The sequence below is a fragment of the Oncorhynchus gorbuscha genome, linkage group LG07 (assembly GCF_021184085.1).
Source record: "Oncorhynchus gorbuscha isolate QuinsamMale2020 ecotype Even-year linkage group LG07, OgorEven_v1.0, whole genome shotgun sequence".
Lineage (NCBI taxonomy): Eukaryota > Metazoa > Chordata > Actinopteri > Salmoniformes > Salmonidae > Oncorhynchus > Oncorhynchus gorbuscha.
The window spans coordinates 61,964,557-61,977,696 of NC_060179.1; the positions used below are offsets into that span (position 1 = coordinate 61,964,557).

General features: G+C 45.2%; 1 protein-coding gene across 4 annotated transcripts in view; it reads right to left on the minus strand.

Annotated features, from left to right (window-relative positions):
• Positions 1-13,140, minus strand: part of LOC124040169 (inactive rhomboid protein 1-like) — a 65,471-nt gene that overhangs the window by 43,661 nt on the left and 8,670 nt on the right. The window lies entirely within an intron of this gene.

Sequence of the window (13,140 nt, forward strand, 5' to 3'; positions counted from 1 at the left end):
GTCTGTCTGCCAATCTGGACACAGCCTGCCCTGTGTCCACTGTCTGTCTGCCCATCTGGACACAGCCTGCCCTGTGTCCACTGTCTGTCTGCCCATCTGGACACAGCCTGCCCTGTGTCCACTGTCTGTCTGCCCATCTGGACACAGCCTGCCCTGTGTCCACTGTCTGTCTGCCCATCTGGACACAGCCTGCCCTGTGTCCACTGTCTGTCTGCCCATCTGGACACAGCCTGCCCTGTGTCCACTGTCTGTCTGCCCATCTGGACACAGCCTGCCCTGTATCCACTGTCTGTCTGCCCATCTGGACACAGCCTGCCCTGTGTCCACTGTCTGTCTGCCCATCTGGACACAGCCTGCCCTGTATCCACTGTCTGTCTGCCCATCTGGACACAGCCTGCCCTGTGTCCACTGTCTGTCTGCCCATCTGGACACAGCCTGCCCTGTATCCACTGTCTGTCTGCCCATCTGGATACAGCCTGCCCTGTGTCCACTGTCTGTCTGCCCATCTGGACACAGCCTGCCCTGTATCCACTGTCTGTCTGCCCATCTGGACACAGCCTGCCCTGTATCCACTGTCTGTCTGCCCATCTGGACACAGCCTGCCCTGTATCCACTGTCTGTCTGCCCATCTGGACACAGCCTGCCCTGTATCCACTGTCTGTCTGCCCATCTGGACACAGCCTGCCCTGTATCCACTGTCTGTCTGCCCATCTGGACACAGCCTGCCCTGTGTCCACTGTCTGTCTGCCCATCTGGACACAGCCTGCCCTGTGTCCACTGTCTGTCTGCCCATCTGGACACAGCCTTCCCTGTATCCACTGTCTGTCTGCCCATCTGGACACAGCCTGCCCTGTATCCACTGTCTATGACCTATGATTTCCATGGACTGTGTGTTTTTTAAAGACTTTGTACTAGTATATTTTCCCACAAGGGGGCGTTGATTGCCTCAAAGACTTCTCCTCATCCAACCCCACTCAATGTTGTACTTTATTTATTTATTTATTTAAAATAAGGCAAGTCAGTTAAGAACAAATTCTTATTTACCATGACGACCTACCCCGACCCAACCCTAACCCAGACGACGCTGCACGCCACACTATGGGACTCCCAATCATGGCCGGTTGTGATACAGCCTGGAATCGAACCAGGGTCTGTAGTGACACCTCTAGCACCGAGATGCAGTACCCCGAGTACTTACACTACGTCTTTGAACTCAGCCACCCCTGAGGATGTTTTCACACACACACACACACACACACACACACACACACACACACACACACACACACACACACACACACACACACACACACACACACACACACACACACACACACACACACACACACACACACACACACACACACAACCGTCAGCACCAGAACCACTGCATCAAAGGAACAGCCTGACTCAATCCCAGTATACTTAGGGGCTCCACTCCACACATACAAACATACACTACTAAGGAATCCTGTGGATAGAAGAACCACAGAGTCGTTGATTGGTATACTGTACACATACAGTAGCACACCCACTGAGTCAAACCTAAACCCACACTGTCTACAGACAAGCAGGGCTTCCTCACTGAAGCAGTTGACCAATAGATTGTTTGCCATGTGTCAAGAGCTAAGATATGATCTTTGATGTAAGCAAACTTGTATCCACATAATCCTTCATCCATTCAGCAGGGTGGTCTTGGCTGATCAACAGGAGGCCATAAAGCATTGAGGCTGTCCTATGTCTGTGTGGTGACAATGTGGGATCTAACTATGATGTGGAAAAGAAGTCCTAGAGCCAGCCAATGTTAAATAAGAGTTAAACATGAGAGGATCATGAAAAGGACATCTGAATGCAGCATCTGTAAGACTGAACAGACGACCACCATTTAAGGAGATATCAGATGTGGATGGTTTTGAGGTCCATTTTGAAATATTTCTCAGAAGTGAAATTACAGTCGTTGGTCTTGCCATGAAATCATTAGCAGAACAATCGTCTATTATATCATCACTGATTCTTGGGGCTTGAGACTCACTGAAGCCAAGTCCAACAAGCGGTGTGCTATTCAATACCAGCAGCGACACACTAGGCAGCCAGGCAGTCAGAGTGGGTGTGTTTCCAAACCCAAGGGAATGGAGTTTACGGTAAGAATTCAGAGAAAAGCAGCACATAAAGAGTTATCCCTCAGCTGGCTGTGTTCTGAAGGTCATTCTGTGGCGGGTTCTAGAACCCTGTGTGCTCCTTCAGAGACAGAGAGAGTAAACACACTCCTACAAATAGCATCTCACCAGAACAATATGACCATATCCTATGGCCGCACACACGCATACACATACACAAGCACACAAACGCTAACACATGCACACACACAGTTGCACGTACGCACACAAACTGCGGTTAAGGCCAAAGTCAGAAGATAGCAGTACGAGAGGTCAAATGAAAATAACGAAAACACTCCCTTTTTCTCTCATCCCCTTTTGACGCAAAACAGCAATCAACACACATACACATTGTTTCTATTCCATGATCCCTCTATCCCTCTTCCACCCGGTCAGTTTTCTCCATCTGTGTGTGTGTGTGTGTGTGTGTGTGTGTGTGTGTGTGTGTGTGTGTGTGTGTGTGTGTGTGTGTGTGTGTGTGTGTGTGTGTGTGTGTGTGTGTGTGTGTGTGTGTGTGTGTGTGTGTGTGTGTGTGTGTGTGTGTGTGTGTGTGTGTGTGTGTGTGTGTGTGTGTGTGTGTGCGTGTGTGTGACAAGCAGATTAAGGTCCAACGGACAGGCTTTAATCCTGCAGTAGACCACGTGATAATACGCCTCCTCCTGTCCGTCAGCAGGAGATCGGGACATGGATTGGACAGTTGGTAAACATAAAGAATGTCCAGGAAGTCACCCTGCACCAGGAGGCAAAAGGAACTGAATGGAAATGAGTTATCACTGAATGAAACTGAATGAATGTGTTTGAATGGATTTGCTCTTGTGTTATGCAAGTGCTGATTTCACTACTTACAATATAATAATAATTAACCTTTATTTAACTAGGCCAGTCAGTTAAGAACAAATTCTCACTTACAATGACGGCCCACAAAATAATGTAAACTACAGTATATGGATGGATTTGGAGAAGCAGCTGGATCTTTTCCTACAGTTACGCTGCCCAATATCAACTACTTAGGCCTGTTTTGCATTCAGGGACATTTCTTCCAGACACATCTTGCTGAAATTAAACAGAATGTCACATTGCATAAAAGAGTTGTCCAAACATTGTCCTCTCCTACCCTCCTTGCTGTGCTCATGGAAAGAGCTTTGCACCGGACAGTACTGGGGTTGAACTGAGCTCAAGTTACTCCTCATTGTGTCTGTTTCAATAGCCTTGCACTTTCCAAACCAATCTTTCTCCTACTCTCTCTCTCTCTCTCTTCTCTCTCTCTCTCTCTCTCTCCCCATCTTTCCTTCCTTTTCTCTTCATCTCTTTTTCTACCTCTCTCATTTCAACCTTCCTTGCTCGAGTACAGAAATGCCAAACTGTATTTGACATTATAATTGACACTTCCTTCACCGACAGTGTTATCCCGCGTCTCAAAATAGCTTTTTTTTTTCAATGCGAAACAATCACTCGATATAGAACTCAGGATAAGGTCAGTGTAACCCTACAGAGCCCAATACCACCTCTTCTCATTTCAGCTTGACAGAGTATTGTAGAGGAGCTCTGCATTTTATGCTTTATGCCCCATGGACAAAGCAATGGGCCTGATATCATCTCAGTTCAAAAAGTGATGATATTTATTCTCTTGTGTCATGTAAATGGACTTGTGTGTTATGAATCTTTGGCTGAAATCAATATTTGATGTGTTGGAAAAATCAAACCCCAGCGAACCCGCCATCTGCTCTTAGATAAGTCCTAGTCATGCCCCCTCCCGTGACATCATCAGAGGTCTGTGTAGTGGGTTTGATCTGTGCCAGATGTTACAGTCATATCTCTTTGTGTGTGTGTTCTCCAGCGATGGATGGCCTCATTTTGTTGCTTCCTTTCTGCAGAGTGGTGCTGTGTTGTGTTTGTTGTGTTGTGTTCCTCTTCCGGTGCCTTACCCTCACTTTGTTTGACTACAGCACACGTTCAGGCCATCTGCAGAAAACACATCTACCTAACAACAGTGAGTATAACAGAGAAAACAGCCACGGAATGCACAATAAAAGTATGACCTACTGCAGGGATGGGCTGCTTTGATGGGGGTGGGGGCCACAAAGAAACCCAACTCATTATGAGGGGCAGCAGTGGCTTGTGGGTCTGCGTACCCACAACCATACCCCCCCCCCCCCCCAAAAAACACCACTACCTTGCGAGCAAAACATTTTATCGCCCCCCCCAAGTGACAGCGAAAATCATTTCAAAGTTCATCTCCTGCAATTCTGCACATTTTGCCATGGGGCGGAGAGAAAATGTTGCCATGGGGCGGAGAGAAAATGTTGCCATGGGGCGGAGAGAAAATGTTGCCATGGGGCGGAGAGAAAATGTTGCCAAGAGAAAATGTTGCCATGGGGCGGAGAGAAAATGTTGCCATGGGCCGGAGAGAAAATGTTGCCATGGGCCGGAGAGAAAATGTTGCCATGGGCCGGAGAGAAAATGTTGCCATGGGGCGGAGAGAAAATGTTGCCATGGGGCGGAGAGAAAATGTTGCCATGGGCCGGAGAGAAAATGTTGCCATGGGGCGGAGAGAAAATGTTGCCATGGGGCGGAGAGAAAATGTTGCCATGGGCCGGAGAGAAAATGTTGCCATGGGGCGGAGAGAAGAGTTTGCAATTTTCTAACACATTCCCTGCAATTCTATATACATTTTGTCATAGGGTGGAGGCAAATGTTCGTCATTTTTAATATGATAGCTGATGATCAATTGGTCATTCGACCACGCTAACTACAAGTTTAGATAGCTGGCCGCTAGACTCACTGACCAATAAATAAATAGAATAGCTGAAATGACACTTTGTGTATTCTAACTCTCAACAGTAAGTTGAGACCCTGATTTAATTGGTCCGCGGGAATACAAAAGGGTTGCAGCGGGCCGCAGGCGGCCAGTTGCCCATCCCTGACCTACAGTAAAGAAGAGGACACAGATAGTGACAATGAGTAGTTCATCTCCTTATTATATTGGAAAGAGAACTTCTGGATTTTTTCGGAAGTTCAAACAAGAGGTCACATTTTAGATTGACTCCACTAAGGTTTACCTACATTTTGGACTAACTGCTTCATAAACCGCCCACACCGTCATCATCCCCAGCAGAACAAAACCAAGCCAAAATATGATCTGATAAAGAGAAAATACAGGCATCTTTTTTGTATTCCAACTCATTCTACTATTGACATATGTCACCAAGTTTAATCTGGTATTACGGGTCCATTCTATTTTCCTCAACCCTCAGACCCAGTGGTCAACCAGGAAACAAGGGGAAGTATAAGCTTTTGACTAAAGACTTCCTCTCTTTTTTCATAAAGCCCAATCCTGACGTAAATGTGTATGCATAACTCGAATTTAAAACCAAATCCCTTGCACATCAATACAAGATTTATGAGAACGGCTGTTGTGTGCATTCCTCAAGTTAAGATCTGGTCTATAATGCATTATGCATCGCTAGGGAAGTAGAGGTAGAATCAAAGTCCTCTACTGCACAAACCACCACCAAGCTAGCACAGATCATTCTCAACCTTTATTTGACCAGGGTAAGTTAACCATACCATATGTCCTGTGGTAGTGGTGCCCTTGATAGTCATGGCGCACCGCCTGGTTGGCTCGACACTCTGTGGTGCACATGCTCGGAAATACCTCACATTCCTCCTGAGAGACCAGGCCGTTCCACCCCATTTCATCCCACTCAGTTCTGTTTCTGGTGAACCGTGATGGTGTGGCATGGCTGTACAGCTACAGAACCAAAACCACTCTGCCAGCCTGATTCAGCCACGAGGCTTTCGGGAAACTCACCCCCCAGGACTCTGTTATTGAGCCATAGCAATGAAAATGCAGGCGTAGCAAAAGACCAGCTGTTTTCACAATAAGAGTTCTCAGTAGTCCAATAGAGAATATTTACACGCATAAATTAAGCCCTCAAACATCAACAGTTTCAGGCATTCATTGTCCTGGGCTGGTTTAATACTGTATGTCAAAATCACAGAAGTGTAAAGGCTTGCTATGCTGAACCCCCGAATTCGACAAACCAAAACGGTCTCACTAGTTAAAAGGTTGAATCTTTCAAGACCATTTACAGTGAATGTGGGTTTTCCTTTGATCCTAAAAAAGTGCACACCAGGCATTTATATACAGTAGTATATAAATTTGTATTCAGGATTGCAGGAGGATTCCAGCCCAGCTGGAGCTCTGAATGTCACTCTGGCAGCATGTGTAAGAGGCTGGTTATCAGCCAAGCTCTCAGTCCCTCAGGGGATCACCAAGCCGTGAAAAAGGAAGGAGAGGAAGGAGGAGAGGAAGGAGGAGAGGAGAAGAACAGGAACAGGAGGAGAAGACATACAAAGAGGGTGGGGGGGGGAACACATGACACATTGAAGAAGAAGAAAAGAGAGAAGAAAGAAAGAAGGAAGAAGAAACAGAAGCACGGTGGTAATTCTACTGGGACCCACCATCCCTCCCTCCAGAGCCCTCAGACTCCCTGGCCATGGGCCTCTTCCCCTGGATAGCTCACAGACTTCAGTGGGTCTATCTCTCCATTGACATCATTTCCATTGCATCGTAGCTGTAGACTTTCAGTCATTGCCAGAATATCGCAGTATCCCCTTAACTCAGTTAGTTTCTGAGTTAAAGTGTCACGACTCTCGTGGGTTGAAGAAGGAGACCAAGGTGCCGCGTTGTAGGCGTTCATGATATTTAATAAACCGAACACCACAACAATGTAGAAAAACGAAAGCGCACAGTTCTGTCAGGCAGCTAAACATAAAATAACTACCCACGAAACACAGGTGCGGAAAACGGCTGCCTAAGTATGATTCCCACTCAGAGACAACGATAGACATCTGTCCCTGATTGAGAACCATACCTGGCCAAAACATAGAAATAAAGCAACTAGAATGCCCACCCTAGTCACACCCTGGCCTAACCAAAATAGAGAATAAAAGCCTCTCTATGGCCAAAGAAAAGCCCACACAAGGCACTGCTTTATTCCTGCACTAACATGATTATGTCAGGTCTGCTTCTAAATCAAGCTTATTGAGATAACATGCACTCAATTTGCATACCTTAGAAATATAAACAACTGTTCTAAGTTTATGAATAATGTAAACATAAAAATATATATATTAAAAAATCCTACAGTGAAAACTCACTGCAGTTCCAACATTTCCAATATCTTATCACAGCATATTTGACTGCCGGGAAACCTTGAAATAAAAAGTTACAATTCTCCCCAATATCATACCAAGTTCCTTCAAAAGCCTGAGCAGAAGGCACAGCAGAAGGCATAGCCTGGTTCTCGTCTGTCAGTTTGTCATTTTTAAACAGTGAGTTGACAACAGAGACCCAGAATGAGAGGGAAAGAGTGATCGGCAGGGAGGAAATAGCCAGACCCACCACAAAGTGGTCCCTGGGGGGAGAGGAGAGAATACAGACACAGTTAGGAGTCTGAGGGTTGGTCTCTTCTCCAACTGGCACTGAACAAACTGCCTGGGAAAATAAACACTATTCCGCTGTCACCACTACCCACTCCAGTCAGTCGGCAGACTAATGGCTCAAATGCATGGCACACTTCTCCATATAGTGCACTACTGTGATGTGGCTTCACATATCACAGTCTCAAGCCAACAGTCCTATCACCTGACAACAAAATGTCATCCAATACCATAAAGACTGTGTGGAACAAGCTCAGAATGGATTGGGAGTCGGTATTCCAATTCTGCTTCATTCCATTCCGGAATGGAACTCTGAGAGCTGTTTGCCTATCAGAAACACGCCAGAGGTAACGGCCCATAGTGTCCATTAAGCAAAGACGGAATTATGAAGCATTAGCTGCAGTTTCATAGGGGTACACATCCACTGAGAGCACTGTCTCTAAGCTGCTATAAGCTTCATGGAGCCCACTGACTAATGACGGTGTGAATCAATTATAATCCTACTTTACGTTGGTTCGCTATGATGCAGTGGGAAGGATCCACCTGTAACTCAACCTGAAGGAGACACAACTCCACTGACCTTTCACCACTTCATGACATGGTGTAATATTTGTAATATGACATGGCTCAAATGGACTCCGGCTGCTGCCTGGTCTACCTTCTACACTCACATTACACTGTAAATCTGCTCCCATCCTTCAGTTCACAATGCTGTTTTTGATACTGATACCCAGCGGCTAGTGCTTGACTAATATGCAGTGAGACTGGAGGAGACTTGGGGGCCCAACACACATTTCAGAGGACACGCAGTTGCAGTTTTACGAGTTCAATGAATCTATCACGAACTAATACATCTATTAATAAACTCATAAAAGCCCAACACAGACATTCACCAGGCCATTCCAATGTCACTTTATTTTTTCGCTGGAAAATGTGCCCCATGTGCCATGGATATTTAGCCTGTACACTGTCATTGTGTCAAAGGCACCAACGGCTTTCTGATGTCTGCTGGGAATGTGATAGATGACAGATCTATAAATGACACAGTCCCATAGTTAATAACAAAGACTGAAAGGGAGAGAGAGAGGGAGAGGGAGAGGGAGGGAGAGAGAGAGACAAACAAACAAATCCAATTTTGAAAAACTCACATCTTTTGGGTGAAATTCCACAGTGTGCCATCACAGCAGCAAGATTTGTGACCTGTTGCCATGAGAAAAGGGCAACCAGTGAAGAACAAACACCATTGTAAATACAACCCATATTTATGCTTATTCATTTTATCTTGTGTCATTTAACTATTTGTACATTGTATATATATATATATAATATGACATTTGTAATGTCTTTACTGTTTTTAAACTTCTGTATGTGTAATGTTTACTGTTAATTTTTGTTGTTTTTCACTTTATATATTCACTTTGTATGTTGTCTACCTCACTTGCTTTGGCAATGTTAACACATGTCCCCGGGACCACCCATACGTAGAATGTATGCACACATGACTGTAAGTCGCTTTGGATAAAAGTGTCTGCTAAATGGCATATTTACATGTTTCCCATGCCAATAAAGCCCTTGAATTGAATTGAATTGAATTGAATTGAGAGAGAGAGAGAGAGAGAGAGAGAGAGAGAGAGAGAGAGAGAGAGAGAGAGAGAGAGAGAGAGAGAGAGAGAGAGAGAGAGAGAGAGAGAGAGAGAGAGAGAGGGAGAGGGAGAGAGAGAGAGGGAGAGGGAGAGGGAGAGGGAGAGGGAGAGGGAGAGGGAGAGAGAGAGAGAGCCAATCTCTTTATGGAAGACTCCTTTGTCTCAGCTAGCTGGTGGAAGTGAAGACCATTGTCACAGTCAATGTGTGGCCTTTAGTCTGCTCTGATGAATGGAGCTCTTATGGACCATCCACATGCTGTGACTTAGACATAACAGCTTCCTCTGTTGGCTCGCACTGGATAAAAACATCTAATGGTAATTGTGCACAGATGCTGCATTGGAGAAAAGAGGGTGGAGAGGGAGAAAACTGACACTGAAAAGAATATTTAGAGAGGAGAATGAAGAATGTCATAATTGTGGCTGCTTTGAAATGGAGCACTCAGTCTGGAGTCACCATGAATAACTTTGGCCTTTGTGACAGCACTGACATCATCCATGTTAATTGACATCAATGAAAGATGTGACTAGAATTTGGTGAAGCATTTTCCATTCAACCACTCAAGTTTGGTGAGATTTTTATGGGGGATTCTAGCCTCCATTACACACCTACATTTACATGTATTTTCTCTCTGCAAAATCCACATCTTAGCCAAAATATAACCCTATCCCCAACCTACAGCAATCTCCCTAAATGAAACGTATCTATCTATCTATCTATCTATCTATCTATCTATCTATCTATCTATCTATCTATCTATCTATCTATCTATCTGTCTGTCTGTCTGTCTGTCTGTCTGTCTGTCTGTCTGTCTGTCTGTCCGTCCGTCCGTCCGTCCGTCCGTCCGTCCGTCCGTCCGTCCGTCCGTCCGTCCGTCCGTCCGTCCATCCATCCATCCATCCATCCATCCAACCGTCTATCGTCTGTTTGTCTGTCTGTCTGTCTGTCTGTCTGTCTGTCTGTCTGTCTGTCTGTCTGTCTGTCTGTCTGTCTGTCTGTCTGTCTGTCTGTCTGTCTGTCTGTCTGTCTGTCTGTCTGTCTGTCTGTCTGTCCGTCTGTCTGTCTGTCTGTCTGTCCGTCCGTCCGTCCGTCCGTCCGTCCGTCTGTTTGTCTGTCTGTCTGTCTGTCTGTCTGTCTGTCTGTCTGTCTGTCTGTCCGTCCGTCCGTCCGTCCGTCCGTCCGTCCGTCCGTCCGTCTGTCTATCTACTCTTCCCATCCCACTGCTGTTGCCCCAGCCTCCATAGCAGTAGATCCCAGATCATCACTGAGGATCACCTCAGATCACATCCCATCACTGAGGATCACCTCAGATCACATCCCAGATCATCACTGAGGATAATCTCAGATCACATCCCATCACTGAGGATCACCTCAGATCACATCCCATCACTGAGGATCACCTCAGATCACATCCCAGATCATCACTGAGGATCATCTCAGATCACATCCCAACACTGAGGATCACCTCAGATCACATCCCAGATCATCATCTTGGAGGACCATCTCAGATCACATCGCAGATCACATCTTGGTCATGTCATACTGTGGGAAGCCCACACAAACAGCAACCACCACAAATGGTTTTAAAGAAACAATCCCAGTAAATGCCAGTGCTGTCATATTCCTATCATCTGATGGAAAAGCCCATCTCCCTTCACACAGGGAAGGGGGTAAGAAGTGCGTACCTCTGGGTGTAATGGCTAAGGTGTTGGACTGACAATTGCAAGAGTTGCAAAATCCCGGCCGGGTTACCAATTCACTGAAATCTCCTAGCAACACTTTCCTTGAACCTTCTAATATAAAAGCATACTACATAATGGTGTTATGATAATGTCAACATAAAGTCTTACCAGCAGGGATGGGGTCGACTCCATTTCAAATCATTCCCAACCAAAAATACGAATAGGAAAAATGATCTTTAAAATGTGTGCTTTTTCAATCTCCTGAATTGACAGGATTAAAATGGAACTGAACCTAACCAGTATCGTCACATGGAGCCAGGTGAGATGACAATACAGGTGAGGACACAGTAGACTGATATTGACTTACTACTACTACTACTGAAAGTTCACTGGTTCGAATCCCAGGGCAGACAAGGTGAAAAATCTATCGCTGTGCCCTTGAGCAAGGCACTTAACCCCAATTGCTCCCTGTCCGTGTCTTAGGGGAAGTTAGAATATGCAACAAAAAACACTTTTCTATGGACAAATATAAGCACCGCCCAAATTACTACTGGCTACTACTACTACAGCAGCAGCTTCGCTGGTGACAGGTCAGGATGGCACAACAGCATCAGCCTTGATATAAACATGATAAATACCATCACTGATTTGATTTAGTGCCTACTGTGCCTAGCAGAAAACATGCCCAGACACGCTTCCCATGGCTGCTGTGTGTGTGTGTGTGTGTGTGTGTGTGTGTGTGTGTGTGTGTGTGTGTGTGTGTGTGTGTGTGTGTGTGTGTGTGTGTGTGTGTGTGTGTGTGTGTGTGTGTGTGTGTGTGTGTGTGTGTGTGTGTGTGTGTGTGTGTGTGTGTGTGTGTGTGTGTGGGGATTGAAGTTGACGCTGTAATTAGAAAGGCTGGGTTTCTGTATTAGAAAAGGGGACACACCGTGCTTTTACACCTGCATTGGGACACAGCAATAAATAAATTTGATTTGATTTGATTTGATTTGATGTAACAGAGCAAGGAAAAGGTTAGATGGATATCTACTCTCTCTATCTACTCTCTCTCTCTATCTATCTCTCTCTCTCTCTATCTATCTCTCTCTATCTACTCTCTCTCTCTATCTACTCTCTCTCTATCTACTCTCTCTCTATCTACTCTCTCTCTTTATCTACTCTCTCTCTCTATCTACTCTCCCTCTCTTTATCTACTCTCTCTCTCTCTCTCTCTATCTACTCTCCCTCTCTCTATCTACTCTCTCTCTCTATCTACTCTCTCTATCTCTCTCTCTATCTACTCTCTCTCTCTATCTATCTCTCTCTCTATCTCTCTCTCTCTCTATCTACTATCTCTCTCTATCTACTCTCTCTCTCTATCTATCTCTCTCTCTACTCTCTCTATCTACTCTCTCTCTCTCTCTCTATCTACTATCTCTCTCTATCTACTCTCTCTCTCTACATCTCTCTCTCTATCTATCTACTCTCTCTCTATCTACTCTCTCTATCTACTCTCTCTCTATCTACTCTCTATCTACTCTCTCTCTACTCTCTCTCTCTACTCTCTCTCTCTATCTACTCTCTCTCTCTACACTCTCTCTCTATCTACTCTCTCTCTCTATCTACTCTCTCTCTCTATCTACTCTCTCTCTCTCTCTCTCTATCTACTCTCTCTCTCTACTCTCTCTCTCTATCTACTCTCTCTCTCTCTATCTACACTCTCTCTATCTACTCTCTCTCTCTATCTACTCTCTCTCTCTATCTACACTCTCTCTCCCCCCATCTCTGTCTTTCTCCATCACGCTACCTCTTTCTCTCTCTGTAGTATAATAAACAACATGTGAGCATGTTTCACTACCAAGCCACACCCTTCATAATGTGTTCACACTTTGCATAACTGATTCCAAAGTACTGCTGCTGTAAAGAGGAATTCGGAAGCTGTTGTGTCATTCACTGGAATATCCCTCCAGGGAAGCATTGGATTTCATGCCCTTCAATGTGTTGGTGCATGCAGGATAGGCCCTAGTCCAGTGTAAGACCAGTGTGTTATATTTCTAGCTAAGTATCGTGTTGGAAAAAAAGGGATATCCCATCTGTTGTCAACTAATCATGTTGACAACAGAAACAGCATGGGTTTGGGATGTCTCAAACCCCCAGCACTCTATCAACCAGCTTTTATTAGAGGAACATCGTTGTAATAAGCAATGTAACCATACGTAATGCACCATGTAACACCA